This window comes from Lissotriton vulgaris, chromosome 3_1 (genome assembly GCF_964263255.1).
Source record: "Lissotriton vulgaris chromosome 3_1, aLisVul1.2, whole genome shotgun sequence".
Lineage (NCBI taxonomy): Eukaryota > Metazoa > Chordata > Amphibia > Caudata > Salamandridae > Lissotriton > Lissotriton vulgaris.
The window spans coordinates 2,017,276,135-2,017,290,331 of record NC_141689.1 but is presented as its reverse complement, the minus strand read 5'-3'; the positions used below and the strand labels follow the sequence as shown (position 1 = coordinate 2,017,290,331).

The window sequence follows — 14,197 nt, the reverse complement described above, 5'->3', positions numbered from 1 at the left end:
ACTGGCTCCCCGTCAACAAGAGGATAATGTTCCGTCTCCACACCCACGCACACAAAGCCCTATACGAACTTGGACCTGATTGTCTCAACACGCGCCTTTCCTTTTACACCCCCACCCGCCAGCTGCGTTCGTCCAACCAAGCCCTCGCCGCTGTTCCGCGCATCCACAAAGCCACCATGGGGGGAAGATCCTTCTACTTAGCGGCCAAAACCTGGAATTCCCTTCCCATCCACCTCCGCCTTACTCAAAACCACCTAGCCTTCAGAAAACAGCTTAAAACCTGGATATTCGATAAGTAAACCTCCCCCCCTTCCTCAAGCGCCTTGAGACCCCCTGGGTATGTAGTGCGTTATATAAATTCTGACTTGACTTGACTTGAGCTGAGAGAGGCGCACAGTGAATACACCCACTAGCAGTACAGCGTCACGGGAATCCCAAGTGCAAAGCGTCCACTGCAGAGGCTGTCACAAGAGCCTCAGCCAGAACCATGTCACAAATTCCGCCCATAGAGCCAATCATAGTAGAAGGGTCACCCTCGTCACTGGCACCCAAGTGGAAAGACTGGGTGGATTGTCTGCAGATTTTCTTTGAAGCCACCAAAATTCACAAGGACCAGAAAAGAGCAATGCTGTTGCAACTAGGAGGCAAGGACATACATCGTCAACATGCTTGTAGAAGCCACGCCAAAGAACCACCACACACTCATAAATGCCCTCAAATAACATTTTGAGCCGATGGCCAATCAGGACTATGAGAGGTTCATATTTGGGCAAGCGCGCCAGCTCCCCAAGGAGTCGTTGGGCATGTACCATGCCAGACTGAAAAATCTGGCATCAACATGTGGGTTTCAAGATGAGACAGAAGAGATAAGGGGACAAGTGATTCAGGAGTGTGCCTCCTCCAAACTCCGTGAACGCATCCTAGAAGAATAAGGCAAGTCCCTCGCCGTTATCCTGACCCTAGGGCGCACCAAGGAGCTGTCTAAGGCCCGCGCAGCACATTTAGAGGCGGCCCTCCAGGCCCCGGTGAAGACCGAACTGGTAAATGCTGTAACAACCAAGCCCACGACGTGGTGGAGCAAGAAGAGGCCCAGCACCGCGACTGCGAGACAACTAAAGACGTGTGGGTATTGCTGTGGTTCCCCGCACCAGCGTCCGACGAGAGGGAAGAGATGCTTGGGATGTGGGCGATTTAATAATTTTGAGAAAGTATGCAGATCCAAAAAGCATCAAAAGCCACAGCAGCTGGTCAATGCTCTACCTGAGGGGGACAGAACACCAAGCAACATGGATGACGATGAGGAGGATGAGAAGGTAGTCCACAAGGTACACATGATTGGCGCCTCTAACTGCAAAGCGCGACATCTGCCACAGTGCAACATTCGTGTGGGGTCCCAGGACGTCATGGCGGTAGTGGACACTGGGGCTACCATTAACATTATGGCATCTGCTCTTCATCAGACGTTGTGCCCAGCACCCAAGCTGTATCCGTCAGCAATCACTGTGTTTGCATATGGTCAAGATACGCCCCTAAAAATACAAGGGCGTTTAAAGACATCTATATCCCATGGAGACCGCTCTGTTACCACCAACGTGTATGTCACCGAAGATGGCGAAGGCATGCTGCTGGGGTGCCGTGCTGCAGAATATCTAGGAGTGGTGACATTCGCCTTCAGTGTGCATCATGAGTCGATCCAACACCTGCTGGACGAGTTCTCAGAAGTCTTTGAGGGCATCGGAACATTCATGGGCAAAGAAGTCCATCTTCACATTGATCTAACGGTTCAACCCGTGGCACTACGGCATCGGCGGATTGCTTTCCATCTGCAACTGCAGGATTGAGGAAGAACATAAAGTGGCTGGAGGCAGCAGGAATCATTGAGAAAGTGACGGATCCCACACCCTGGGTTTCTCCCATCGTAGTCACTCTGAAGCCGAAGCAACCTGGCGCGGTGAGGATCTGTGTGGACATGCGACTATCAAATGCCGCAATCAAACCTGAGCGCCACATCACCCCTACTATCGATGACCTCGTTGGGGAGATGGCAGGAGCCTGCTGGTTCTCCAAGCTTGACTTACGGTCCAGATACCATCAACTGGTGCTTGATGAAGCGTCACGAAATATTACCACATTCTCGACTCATGTGGGGCACCGACGCTATACTTGGTTGAGTTTGGAGTATCTAGTGCCGCTGAGGTTTTCCAAAACATCATACACAAATTGATTATGGACATCCCCGGTGTCATCAACATCAGTAACGACATCATGGTGCATGCAAAATGGCTCCCAGAACACAATTCTAGCCTCACCCAAGTGCTTCGCCTCCTGACTCACTTTGCATCGGGAAAATGCAAATTCCTGAAGAAAAAGCTGCAATTCTTTGGCTACACCTTCTCCACAGAAGGAGTCAACAAAGATCCAGAAAAGGTCAGAGACAACAAGGACGCTGCAGCCCCTACCAGTGTGAGGGAAGTCTGTAGTGTCCTGGGCATGATAAACTACTGCAGCAGGTTAATTCACGACCTCACCACCTTAAGGCTGCCGCTAAGAGAGCTCACTAAGGACTTGGTCCCATGGAAGTGGGGTCTTTAAGGAGGGCCTTTAAGGAGGTCAACAATGCGCTCTCAGAGGCGGCAACGCTGGCCTTCTTTGACCCGCGGAAGATGACCCAGATAGCGGTGGATGCGGGTGTCATGGGCCTGGGAGCTGTACTCTTGCAAAGGCAACGCCAGGAGGATGACTGGGCCCCTGTGGCCTTCGCAAGCCGGTAACTCACTGAAATAGGTATTCTCAAATAGTGAAGGAGGCCATTGCCATTCATTGGGGGTGTAGCCACTTTCATCTATATGTCTACGGCAAGCCCTTCGTGGTGGTCACGGACCACAAACCCCTTGTGGCGCTGTTCTCAGGAACATCTACGAAACCCCCCTCCAAGGATTGAGAAGTGGATGTTGCAGCTTCAAGACTACAATTGTAAAGTAGAATGTCAACCAAGGTCCCACAATCCTGTGAATTACCTGTCTAGGCATCCCTGAGCATCCACCATTAAGGAGATGGAAGACGCAACTGACACCAAAGATTATGTTAAGTGTGTAACAACTCGTTCATGTCCTCTTCCCCTGTCCATGAGGGATCTCACTGAAGCGACATCCAGAGATGATTGCTTGCAAAGGCCCAAAGCAGCTCTACAAAGTGGCAACTGGCACAAGGCTGAAGAGGAATGGAAGATCCTGACGATACCTGCCCAATGGATCATGGAAAGCCTGTACCATGTCAAGGATGAGCTGACTGAAGACCCTACAGGGTGCTTCCTGAGGGGACACCGGCGGTAATTCCAACGTCTCTGATGGATAGATGCGTCCAATTGGCTCACGTAGGGCATCAAGGCATGGTGAAAACCAAATCCCGGCTCTGAACCAAGGTGTGGTTCCCACTAATGGACGAATTGTTAGAGGCCACGGTCCGCTCCTGCCCGTCATGTCAAGCCAATGGGGAGATGCCCCGTCCTGCTCCAGTCATTTTGGAACCTCGGCCGAGGTCTCCGTGGTCCTGTGTCAGCATGGATTTTGGCAGTCTTCCTGACGGCCGCCATACCTTAGTAGCCATTGATGAACATTCAAAGTACCCTGAGGTCGAAATTGTGACATCTCCCAATGCTGCGGAAGTGATACCTAAGATTGAGAAGATCATGGCCGCACATGGCCTAATACAAGAGCTGCGCACCGATAACGGGCCTCCCTTCGAAGGGTAAGAACTGGCTACATACCTCAACAATCTTGGCATTTGGCATCGCAGGATTACTCCCCGCTGGCCACAGGCCAATGGTGAAGCAGAGAGATTCATGAGGACTCTAAATAAAGTAATCCAAATTGCTCATATTAAGAGACAGTCCATAGAATTGCCCATCTTTACATTTCGTAGAAGTTACCGTCAAACACTCCACACCACCACGGGGGTTGCTCCTGCTCATTTGCTTATGGGCTGGGTGGTAACAGATTCAATACCTCATCACCCCCAGTGGCAGCCGTAGACACCTGATGACACCAGGATTGATACTCATCGTCTGGAGGCGTATGCCCACATCAGCCAGCAGAGGAACGCCAAGATTCGCCAGTTTGAGAAAGGGGATTTGGTACTGCTCAAGAATCGTTTCGCCACTGGCAGCTTTCATTTGCCCTATGAAAAGAAGCCGTGGACTGTGGTCAATGTCAAAGGAACTCGGATCATTGCCGCCAGAGGCCGAGAGACCGTGGCTCGCAACGTGTCCCATTTCAAACGATATTACTCTGAGTTGTCGGCGTTGTCCCTGACTCAGCCGGAGGGTGAGGACAGTCAAGTGGCAACGGCCAGAGACAGTCACGATGGAGTGGTTGGACTGGGTCTCATGGGAGAAGGTGGTGACTCTGGTGACTCTAGCCTCCTTTGGACAGACAGTGCCCGCAGTGCGGAGTTGGAAATCTCTCAGGCTCCGTCTGACGGTGGTTGTCGTGAAGTCACCTCTGACGTAGAGGTGGCTGCCTCTCCCAGTCGCGGCCAGTCCCAGTATCGGCTGCGGAGAAATCCTGAACCATCATGCTGCTTGAAGGACTTCTTCACGTAAGACTGTTCTAAATATGTTGTTGGCTGAATATAAGTGTGATAGTTCTAATTTGCATGCTGTAATTGTTGCTCCACTAGTGGGGGGGGGAGTTTGGTCCCGTATTGTTTTGATGTTTGTTGGGGAGGAATGTGATGTTGTGCCGTGTGACGCAACCAGCATGTTCAGAACGTAAGGGTCATGTGACCCCTGTTTAATAAAAGTATTGGGACGCACAAACGTACGCCAGTCAGGCAACGGAGGCGAGTCCTAGCATGAAGCACATTCCCCATCTCCTGTAATCATTGTAACGTTCCTTGCCCCTTAGGCCCAACCCCAGGTCACCGAAGTGTTGGCACAGTCATCGCGGGAAACAATTTAAGGTCACAGTCCGCTTGCAGCCTCATTGACTTAGCCAGGGCAAAACTTAATCAGCTAATAATACCAACCTGGCAGGCAGCTGATCATGTGCTAAGTGCTAAACAGAGAATTTGTAGATGAGATTAACATTCAGCTCATGGCTGGCACTGTCTGACACCTACTTGCGAGGTGAGCCACGGCATTCGGTTTACTGGCCAGTAGGCCAGCCACGCCTCTACAGAGTCTGGCCGCAATTCACTCCCTCCTCAGCAAATATGCACCACTAGGATTGCATCTGATTCATAGGTGCAGCTCAGAGCTGAGCTGTGCAGTGGGCTCCAGCGGCCGCTGCAGTCCATGGAGTTGGGTCTGGCGGTCTCGAGGTCATCATTGATTAAATTAAATGTACTGCCATGTGGCGGTGCGAGCAGCACTGCCATGATTAGCCGCAGCCTAGCCAGTCTCCCACAAACTTTAACTAAGCCAGCAGCAGGACATGACATCACTTCTGTGGCACCTATTAAAGTCACTGACTGTGTTGCAACCTGAATCGGCTGATGTCTCAGTAGTAGCCATTGGGCACTGACTCGTGACATCAGCAAAGTAAAGTCATGCTGCGGCGGGAATCTCGATTACTTCTGTTGAAACATTGTAGCAGCTGTGAGAGTAGCAGCTACTAGCTCAGCTAGCCCCCACGCCTACAGGGGGCAGCGCACACGCCACGGTGCGCTGTCGCAGTAGTATTCGTTTCTCATAGCAGCGCTAGTAACGGCTTGACAGCCAAGGCTGAGGCTATGTCTATTATGCGTGACTCTGCATTTCAGTGCCGTGATGTGGAACACCATACTGAAATGCGTTAGTCTAACACCTGATGTGTGGCTCTTGGCAGGGCTGGGGATGTCATGGGCAAGTGAGTGGCAGTACACAGTGAACAGAAGGTTCGTTTGTCAAATAAATTAGTGATGTTTGCTTTAAAGTACTGTAATGTTTCACAAAACTGAAAGCATTTTATAAGATTGATCCTGTTCAGACATAAAATGAGCACGCTGGGGTTGCTTGTCATCGATCACTAATGCAGTGTGCATTTTGTTACAAAAAGTACTTTTTATGTGCATTCTAAAACATAATTGCCAAGGTTTGCTGTATGTCGGGCTATAAACCACGGAATTTGTACTAAGAAAATATGCTGTTTGTGAAAAGGGAACGGGGCATTATTCACAAGACATAGATGCTCAAGCGTGAGCAAATTGTTCATGATTTTTTTTATGATTGTCAAATAAAGTCAGATTAGGTGAAGGCCAGTGAAGGAAGATAGGCCACAGAGGTTTAGTCAAGTGAGCTCCAGAAATGAATCGGTGCCTATATTACATTATCACACTTACCTGTGCAATGCGGATTTGAACCAAAGCTGCAAATGTACTGAAATAGTGTTATAACCAAAGGAAGAGGTGTGATACGACAAATAATACAAATACACGGAGCATTAAGACAGCACATATATTCAACTGTATGACATATATTACAGAGTCGGTGACAAAGAAAAGTCTAGTTTCGTTTTTTAAACTTTGGAAACTCATTTTTGATCTTTAGTAACACTGACTCCGTTTGATTGATCTGTTCAAGATGTTGCATGAGGTTCGTCAAATGATTTTGCAAATCAGTTCTAGCAAATAATTGCTTTGGGATGCGGCTGATAGCAGGATGGGCAAAACCCTCCGCTATGAGGGCCCGTCAGCCATAGAGGAGCAAGAAGTCACCGTTTACTCTAGACTAGCAGTACATGGAATGCACAGCTTTGGGGGCTGTACCGGATGCCTGGTGCGGCTCTTTACTGCAGACAATATGCAAGGAGGGAGCAAAAACAGACCCCAAAAACTATAGACGTATTGCCTTGTTAGTCATTGAAGGTAAAGCCTATGCAAATACACTGCTACAGGAACTAACAGCCAAGATCAAGGACACTGAAATACTAACTTTTTATCAAACGGGATTCCGAAAAGGCTGTTCTACTATAGATAACATAATGGTTCTCTTGTTCCTGGCACTATAGGCAAATTCTAGTAACAATCTGCCGGTATTTGCATGCTTTGTAGACTATTCTGCAACCTTCGAGGGGGTAAACCTAAGCAAGCTATGGTACAAACTGTCCATCTGGAAGATCCCAGGTAAACTACTGAAGGCAATTCTGTCATTGTACACCAAGACTTGGGTGAGAATCAAACTGGCGGGGGACACGGTCACACACAAGCTGCCAACTGACCGAGGCCTACCAACACTCTTCAATCTCTACACTGCAGACCTGGGGAAAGCCCTCCAAGGAGCAAGCTTGTCAACCCCGAAAATCGGAGAGTAACGACTAAACATGCTCCAGTATGCCGATGATCTTTTGATTCTCAACCACACTAGAGTAGACTTGCAAAGAGGTCTGAATGCATGAAACACCTACAACCAGGAAAACAAGCTTGTGGTTAATCCCGGCGAAATAAAAGTCGCAGTGTTTGGTAAATATGAGAAGAAAGCGTGGTTAAACTGGAGACTGGGAAGTAGTAACATAGCAACAGAAAGAACATACCACTACCTAGGAGCTTGGCTGAATGATGAAGGAAATGCAACCTTGCACCAGGCTAAGACGCAAGCCAAAATATAAGCCACCACCTACGTACTGTGCAAGCTACAAGGTAAATTACACAGCCCTACAGCGGAACCTATAATTAGAGTAAAAAAATCTAAACTGCTTTCTGTTGCTGTGTACGCAGCACACACATTCCCAGGTACGATGGAAAAGATGATGGAAAAAGCCCAGTGCCAGTGTTATAAAAGGTTTTTCCGGCTCCCCAAAAACACAAGAAACGCCTTGATCCAGCTTGAGTTTAGCCTAGTACAATAAAAAAAGGAATGCAGGAGCACAATGGTAAAATTCTGGTTTAAGACAGTAAAAGCCCAGAAAGGATCCCTTAAGGAGGTATTGAGAACCATATTTAAAGGAGCACCAAACCCATGGCAGAAGTACTGTCTGGAGACAGTGGCTGAGTTGGGCTTAACCACAGCATCCTGGTCCCAAAATGAACTAAATTACCCAGCAATAAAGAGGGCGCTAAATAACCAAATCACCCAGATATCAAGGAACAAAGACATAGCCAGACTCAAGGACATCAGAGGGAAGGTTGGCCTAACTAAAGCACGAGTCGCAGAAAATGTAGCCATACATGAACAATTCCTTAGGAAGGAAGTGCTTGTAAGAAATTCAATGGATATGCCTGGTCCTCTGCCAACAAAGGAACTGAACCTGGGCTGGAAATCGTTGAGCACTATATCCAGATGCAGGCTGTGCAACTGCAGTGCAGAATCGTTGGTACAACTAATATGTTGCTGCCTTGCCCTCCTGCAACACCGATGCAAATTGTTAATACCAATCTTTTTAAGGCATGGGCTCAGAAAATGTGTTGACGTAGTGGCCCTGCTCCAGTCCTGCACAGAGCCCTTGTATCTGGTCAAATTTGGCAAATTCATGAGCATGATACGAAGGGTCCTAATTGAAAACAGCACATATGAAAATTGTGCGGTCACAATTGCTGATACTCCTGTTGTTACAGAAGGGAACGAACGGTGGGGCTCCACCTCCAGAAAAAGGTCCATGTGGTCCCCACAAGACCCGCCACACACTAAGTGACTTTCTTTGTCAAGTATATATTAGGGACTCAGGCATTTTTCTAAACGTCATTTTTAACCCATGCATTTTAGGGTAAAACCCATATTTCACAATCGGTTCGAGACCAGTGTTCAAATGTTATTTTTTATTTGATCCAGGTATTATAATGGTGTGAGACACATTTTTATACAGTAATTTTGCTATCGTATTGCAACTTTGCAATGGTATTAATTAATTATTCAAATAAAAACATTCATTCATTGTCTAGACTAGTGCACAAGTATGCGTTTAGCCAAAGGTCGTGAGAATAATAGGCACAATTTATCTATCAGAGCAAGCCCAAGGACAGGAGGTTTTAGCTCAGCCTTAACTCTAATCCTAACAGGTACATATTGGTACTTCAGGTAATGAGTAAACATATGTTTGAGGATTGCTTTTAAATTTGGCTCTTACGATTAATCTGAACAAAACAGTTTTTTAAAGTCTATTTTAGTTTGATCCTGAGAGTTTGCATGCATTTTCATCCAGTGGGTGAAAGTTATGAGTGTTGTTGGATTTCTCATTGAAATTCCAATACAGGGATCTTAATAATCAAGAATACAAACCCCATTGCCTATGGAGCATGCCATGTTCGTGTGGTGCAAGTGTACTGGGCACGGGTTCTTAATCACAACGATGCCCTTTGCCTGCTTGGCACAGCATCAAGTTGTTAAAAGTGGCGGCCGAAACGTGGTTTGGGCAGAGGGTGGGGCCCGGTCACCAGCTACTGCTATGCACTGCCACCAGTCATGTCTAGTTGGTATGGACAACACGTGTACAAGGTACATGGCATGGTGAAAGGCCACGCCATGCATCTTGTACCCAGTGCCTAATCTGTAAAAGAATGAGTGCCAGGGCCAGCGCTCTGCTCAGGAACCCGCAGTTGGTGCTATCAAATGTCGTACTGCTGGACACCAAGGCTGCGTAGTCTTGGATCCACCCCTTACCTCTATTATTTCCTGCCAGGCGCTCCCTGCCCTTTCATCTCACTCTTGTGGGTTCCTGCTTTCTCCCATTGTGATGGTTTTTCTCCTCTTCTCTTCCTGAAGACGAAAGATTGTGAACATTACCAATAATTATAGTGGGCTTTGTGCCAGCCCATTGCTTACCCTTGGTTGACTTTCTTGTCAGTCTCATTAGCTTCCTTTAGTTTTTGGGGTGTCACATTTGGTCAGTTTGAAATTGAGCCCGAAGTTAACAAATTAGACAGCTGTGAGATTAAAATGGGTATTGTCATGAGTCCAGGAGGATGCATCACAGCACTTTAACCACACCTGAACCTAATGAGAAGTCCTCCATAACACAACCAGTTGGACTAATGTACATATTTTACACAGTGGCGGCTGCCATGTACCGAGGGTGGTGTGGTGGGCAGTAGGGATGCAAAATAACAATGTTTTTCATTTAAAAATAGCACTTACCTTGAGGCGTGACATGACGTCCTCCTCTACCGGTCGTCTCTCTTCCGCGGGACCCAGCCAGTTCCCTAACCAATCCTGGTGCTTCTCTCACAGCACGAGAGAATCCCCAGGGTTGGTTGGAGGCCTCCCTCAGTGCTCCTTCGAGCACTGGAGGCCTGCGCTTTCTCTAACCCAGCTGTCTAAGAAAGCTGGGTTAGAGAACTTTAAAATGCACATGTCTGTCTGCCCGTCACAAGACAGCTGGCCAAAGGGACATGCACATTTTAAAGTGCCCAGCTCTCTGCTGCTGCCACTCTGCAGCACTGGGCCTGCCCAGTCCTGTCACTCAGTTCAGGACGGGTCGGTTGCAGAAAAATAAAATGAAAATAAATAAACTTAATAACCATTTTATTTTTCAGCTGTGGCCTGTAGGGCATCACTCCTCAGCTCAAAAAGAGGAAGTGGCCCTGATATTACAACTGGTAATATCCATTAATGACACTTCTACTATTTCTGTTCAGAGAATATACTTCTGGCTGCCCTTTGCCTGTGGCTGCTGACATGGCCAGGCCGAAGAACACAGGCAGAGACTGGCCCGCCCCCTTTACAGGGCAATGATCCAGAGCAGGACCTATGACGATGAGGAGTAAGACTTGCTGCAGTGATCGACTTATTCTTGTTGCAGTTCTAAAATGTGTGAGGAAATAGTTAGTAGCATGCAGACTTTGACTGCCGGACCAAGCCAACTACTGTCAAACACATCTCCTTTGCAAAAAATACCAATGATCATCACAATAAAAAGAGCAGCTCACTTAACTCAAAACCTGCCCACACATTTGGATTCAACCCAGAGCCCTGGCAGGGTTAACATGTTAGCCAGATGTCTGCAAATACTCCCATCTACCTAAGTTGTCTTTCCTGTGAATACTGAGTAATTTCAGAAGACTGGAAGGTAGGACCTCGGAGCTCATAACATGGAAACCAGTGCAATCCCAGTGGCAGTGCTTAGTTTGTAACATAATACATGCTGAAGCTCGAAATTGTTCTGAGATGCCAGCAGCCGGCACTTATGAATGTTGGGATTGCCAACTACCAACGTTGAGTGATCTGAATTCTACCTCATGCCTCTTTATTCCACCATAATACACACACTGCCTGTTTATTTCACTCTTGCAAGTTCCTTTTCATCTCTGCTTTTTTCTTTGCCACTGTTTTATGGTCTTTCTCTTCTTGCTTCTTTCTTTCTTGCTCAGTTTCAAGTCTGTTGAGGAAAAATAAGTGCCAGTCCCTAAAATAAGTGCTGGTGAGCCCCACCTGCAACCACTGGCTCAAATTAAGCACCGTCCACTGAATGATACCTTGGCTAAACCCTGTAAGCCGCTCTGCTGGCATTGGTGGTGAGTATTAAAAGTAGTGGAGGAACAATGTCCATGCCCTGGCAAGTGAGCAGTTAACCTATCAAGTCTAGAATCATTCCTTGTAAGTAAACAGTGTTGCTGCATGGATCCAGAAGGAGCTTGTCCTAGGAGGCAATTCAAGTCTTCTGCATCCTTTCCCGTTAGATAATGGAGATCTAAGGCAACTTGTTCTGTCAATAGAGCCTCCCAGAGCTCATAAAACATCAGAACTGGCAAAGATGGACATAACACTCTGCCTTGGTCTCTGTCAGATACATGGCCAGTGAACTCCAAGACTTAATGGGTCTTTTAAAGATTGCACATTCATCCATGAGCTCCCAACAGCCAACAGCAGATCTATGTGTGCTGCACAGTCTGCTGCTTCAATATAGCATGCACCAACAAGTTGCCCAAGTGATTTCGCAATTCAAACTCAAGGGTCCCCTTAATGTGTGTTAATTCCCATCCCTCTTGGTGTGCAGTGGTCAGGTTATTTGTCTTCTCCCAACACTAAATCTGATGAGACATCTCTGGAGGAAGGGTGTCTGCCTCTTTCCGGCACAACTGAAAACCATTTCTACCCTAACTCCCATGGATTTTGGGATTGCATAGAAGATGAAGAAACCTTTCACACTGGAGGAGTGTTCCAGAGAGAGAGGAGTATTGGGAAAGTAGAACCTCACTCCACTTGTTATGGTGAACAGAATGGTAGATTTTGTGTTGTGGCTGCCAGGTCACATGTGGCTGCAATGCTAGCATATCATACTGGCCTGACTCCACATACACACCACACTAACACATCTGTGCGTGAACACCCCTCACACACACACAGACACACACACACACACGCACACACATGCACACACACACTCTCTCTCCCTCTCTTTCTCTCTCTCTCTCTTTCTCTCTCTCGCCTATGACACCTATGCATACTTGGCTTATGTCCTACTTCTGCTGACTACTGGGGTAATAGACGGAGTGGTATTGTGCCGGTGAAACAAAAAGACTTGGTGTCTTGATTCTACCATCTGAGATGTGCGTCAGTCTGGATTCGTCCCCTCACCCAAGGACATCCCACTTTGTCTTGATTGAGATGCTCGCCACTTACCTATGTGTCTGCACACAAAGGGAGCCTGAATCTCCTTGGGATCACTCCAAGAAATTATAACCCTGAGTCTTCAGAGAGCCTGTCCCTGCATAACCATATAAAACTCACTGACATATAGAAAAGACATGCTAGGATGAGGTGGACTTTTTGTTACCTACTCTGGAAGTAACAAAATGTTTTGTGCTATTTCTTTTGCTGGATCAACCCTCATCCATTATAAAACAGTGAGGGTGATGAGTGAATTAGGTTGTAACGCATGGGTAATTTGTATCAAGTTTTGATACCCTACCTGTACAATGTATTTACTTTAAGAAATAAATAAGGCATGTGCATATTGTCTATGAGCGCCATGAAACCGTTTTGGTGACCGAGCGCGGTATACATATTTTTAACATAACATACCACAACATTGTAGGTGTTAATTAGGGAAACAATGTTTCAGAGGTCTTAGATTGATCGTCATTTTAGAAGCATGTAGCTTGACTTTTCTTTCCAGATATATTTCTTATGCATATTAAAGATATATTGATACATTTTTTTACATGAAAAAATACTTTTTTATATAAAAATTTTCCTTCAATACCAGAATTCTTGTATCTGTTCATGCATTATTTATATAGCACTTACCTCTATTTGGGCCATGGAAGCGTTTGTATACATGGGTAGCACAGTAACTCTGAAAGGTGTGTGGTTAGAGGTGTGTTGTATTTGTTTTCTTGCTATGTGGGAAGTGTTTTCACATCATGGATGATGACCACTGGTTATCATGTTATGGGCCTTAGTACTCAGCAGTGTCCTGAATAAAGAAGAGTGAGAGCGACACACAGTTAGAAGCTAGCAGCTTTGAATAGCACTGCAGGTCCCTTTATGGTATTTCTCAGGATCATAGTCCACATAGCTGGTTACTGCGCTGGGATGTCTATTCTGAGATACTGTGTTTAAAATTTGTGGTCCAGAGCAGTCAGTCGCAGGTTAGTGGGAGATATGGTTGGGAGATCTGAGGTAAAGAAGCTCTCTCAATTCAAATCAATACAATAATACTTTATTTGGCCAAACAGGCCATAAAAGACACAGGAAAAAAGACAATATTGTGCAACAGACTAAAACGACATCATTAAAAAAAAGTCCACAATTCAGACATCAATATGAACAAAGATCAGTGGTGCAGCAAGATTATTCGTCAAAATACCGGCAAACAGGATAAATATGTAGGGGACTCATGTAAATGATTAAGGATAAAATTATCAATGTTAAAACCGCTAGAAACAACAATAAAAACAATAAGCAGATAAAAAAGAATCCTACAAATCAGGAGAACCAAACATGATAAAACGATTCTGTGAAAGTGGTTGGGAACGCACTGCTTACATGTAAGAGCGCCATTACCTCATAGCTTCTTGGTAGTTGTTGTTCAGCTTTTCACACAGTTCATCTAATTTTTCGGGTTATGCCGTCTTTCGAAATCGTATCTCTAGACATCAGTGTTTCAGGATTCCTCCCTCATCAGTAGAGAATATTCATGGGTTGCTGGACATGCTGTCAATTTTCTAAGGTATAATCCCACTCATAGCGTGCAGGGGTACCAAAGCTCGTCAGCTTAGGGGCGGCTCACCAGAGCCTTTTAGCAGTGAAAGTGGGTAGGAACGCACTGCTTGCTTGTAACAGCGC

The 14,197-nt window shown here is 46.4% G+C and overlaps 1 protein-coding gene across 1 annotated transcript in view; it reads left to right on the top strand.

Annotated features, from left to right (window-relative positions):
- Positions 1–14,197, top strand: part of LOC147728741 (EF-hand calcium-binding domain-containing protein 6-like) — a 377,333-nt gene that overhangs the window by 89,884 nt on the left and 273,252 nt on the right. The window lies entirely within an intron of this gene.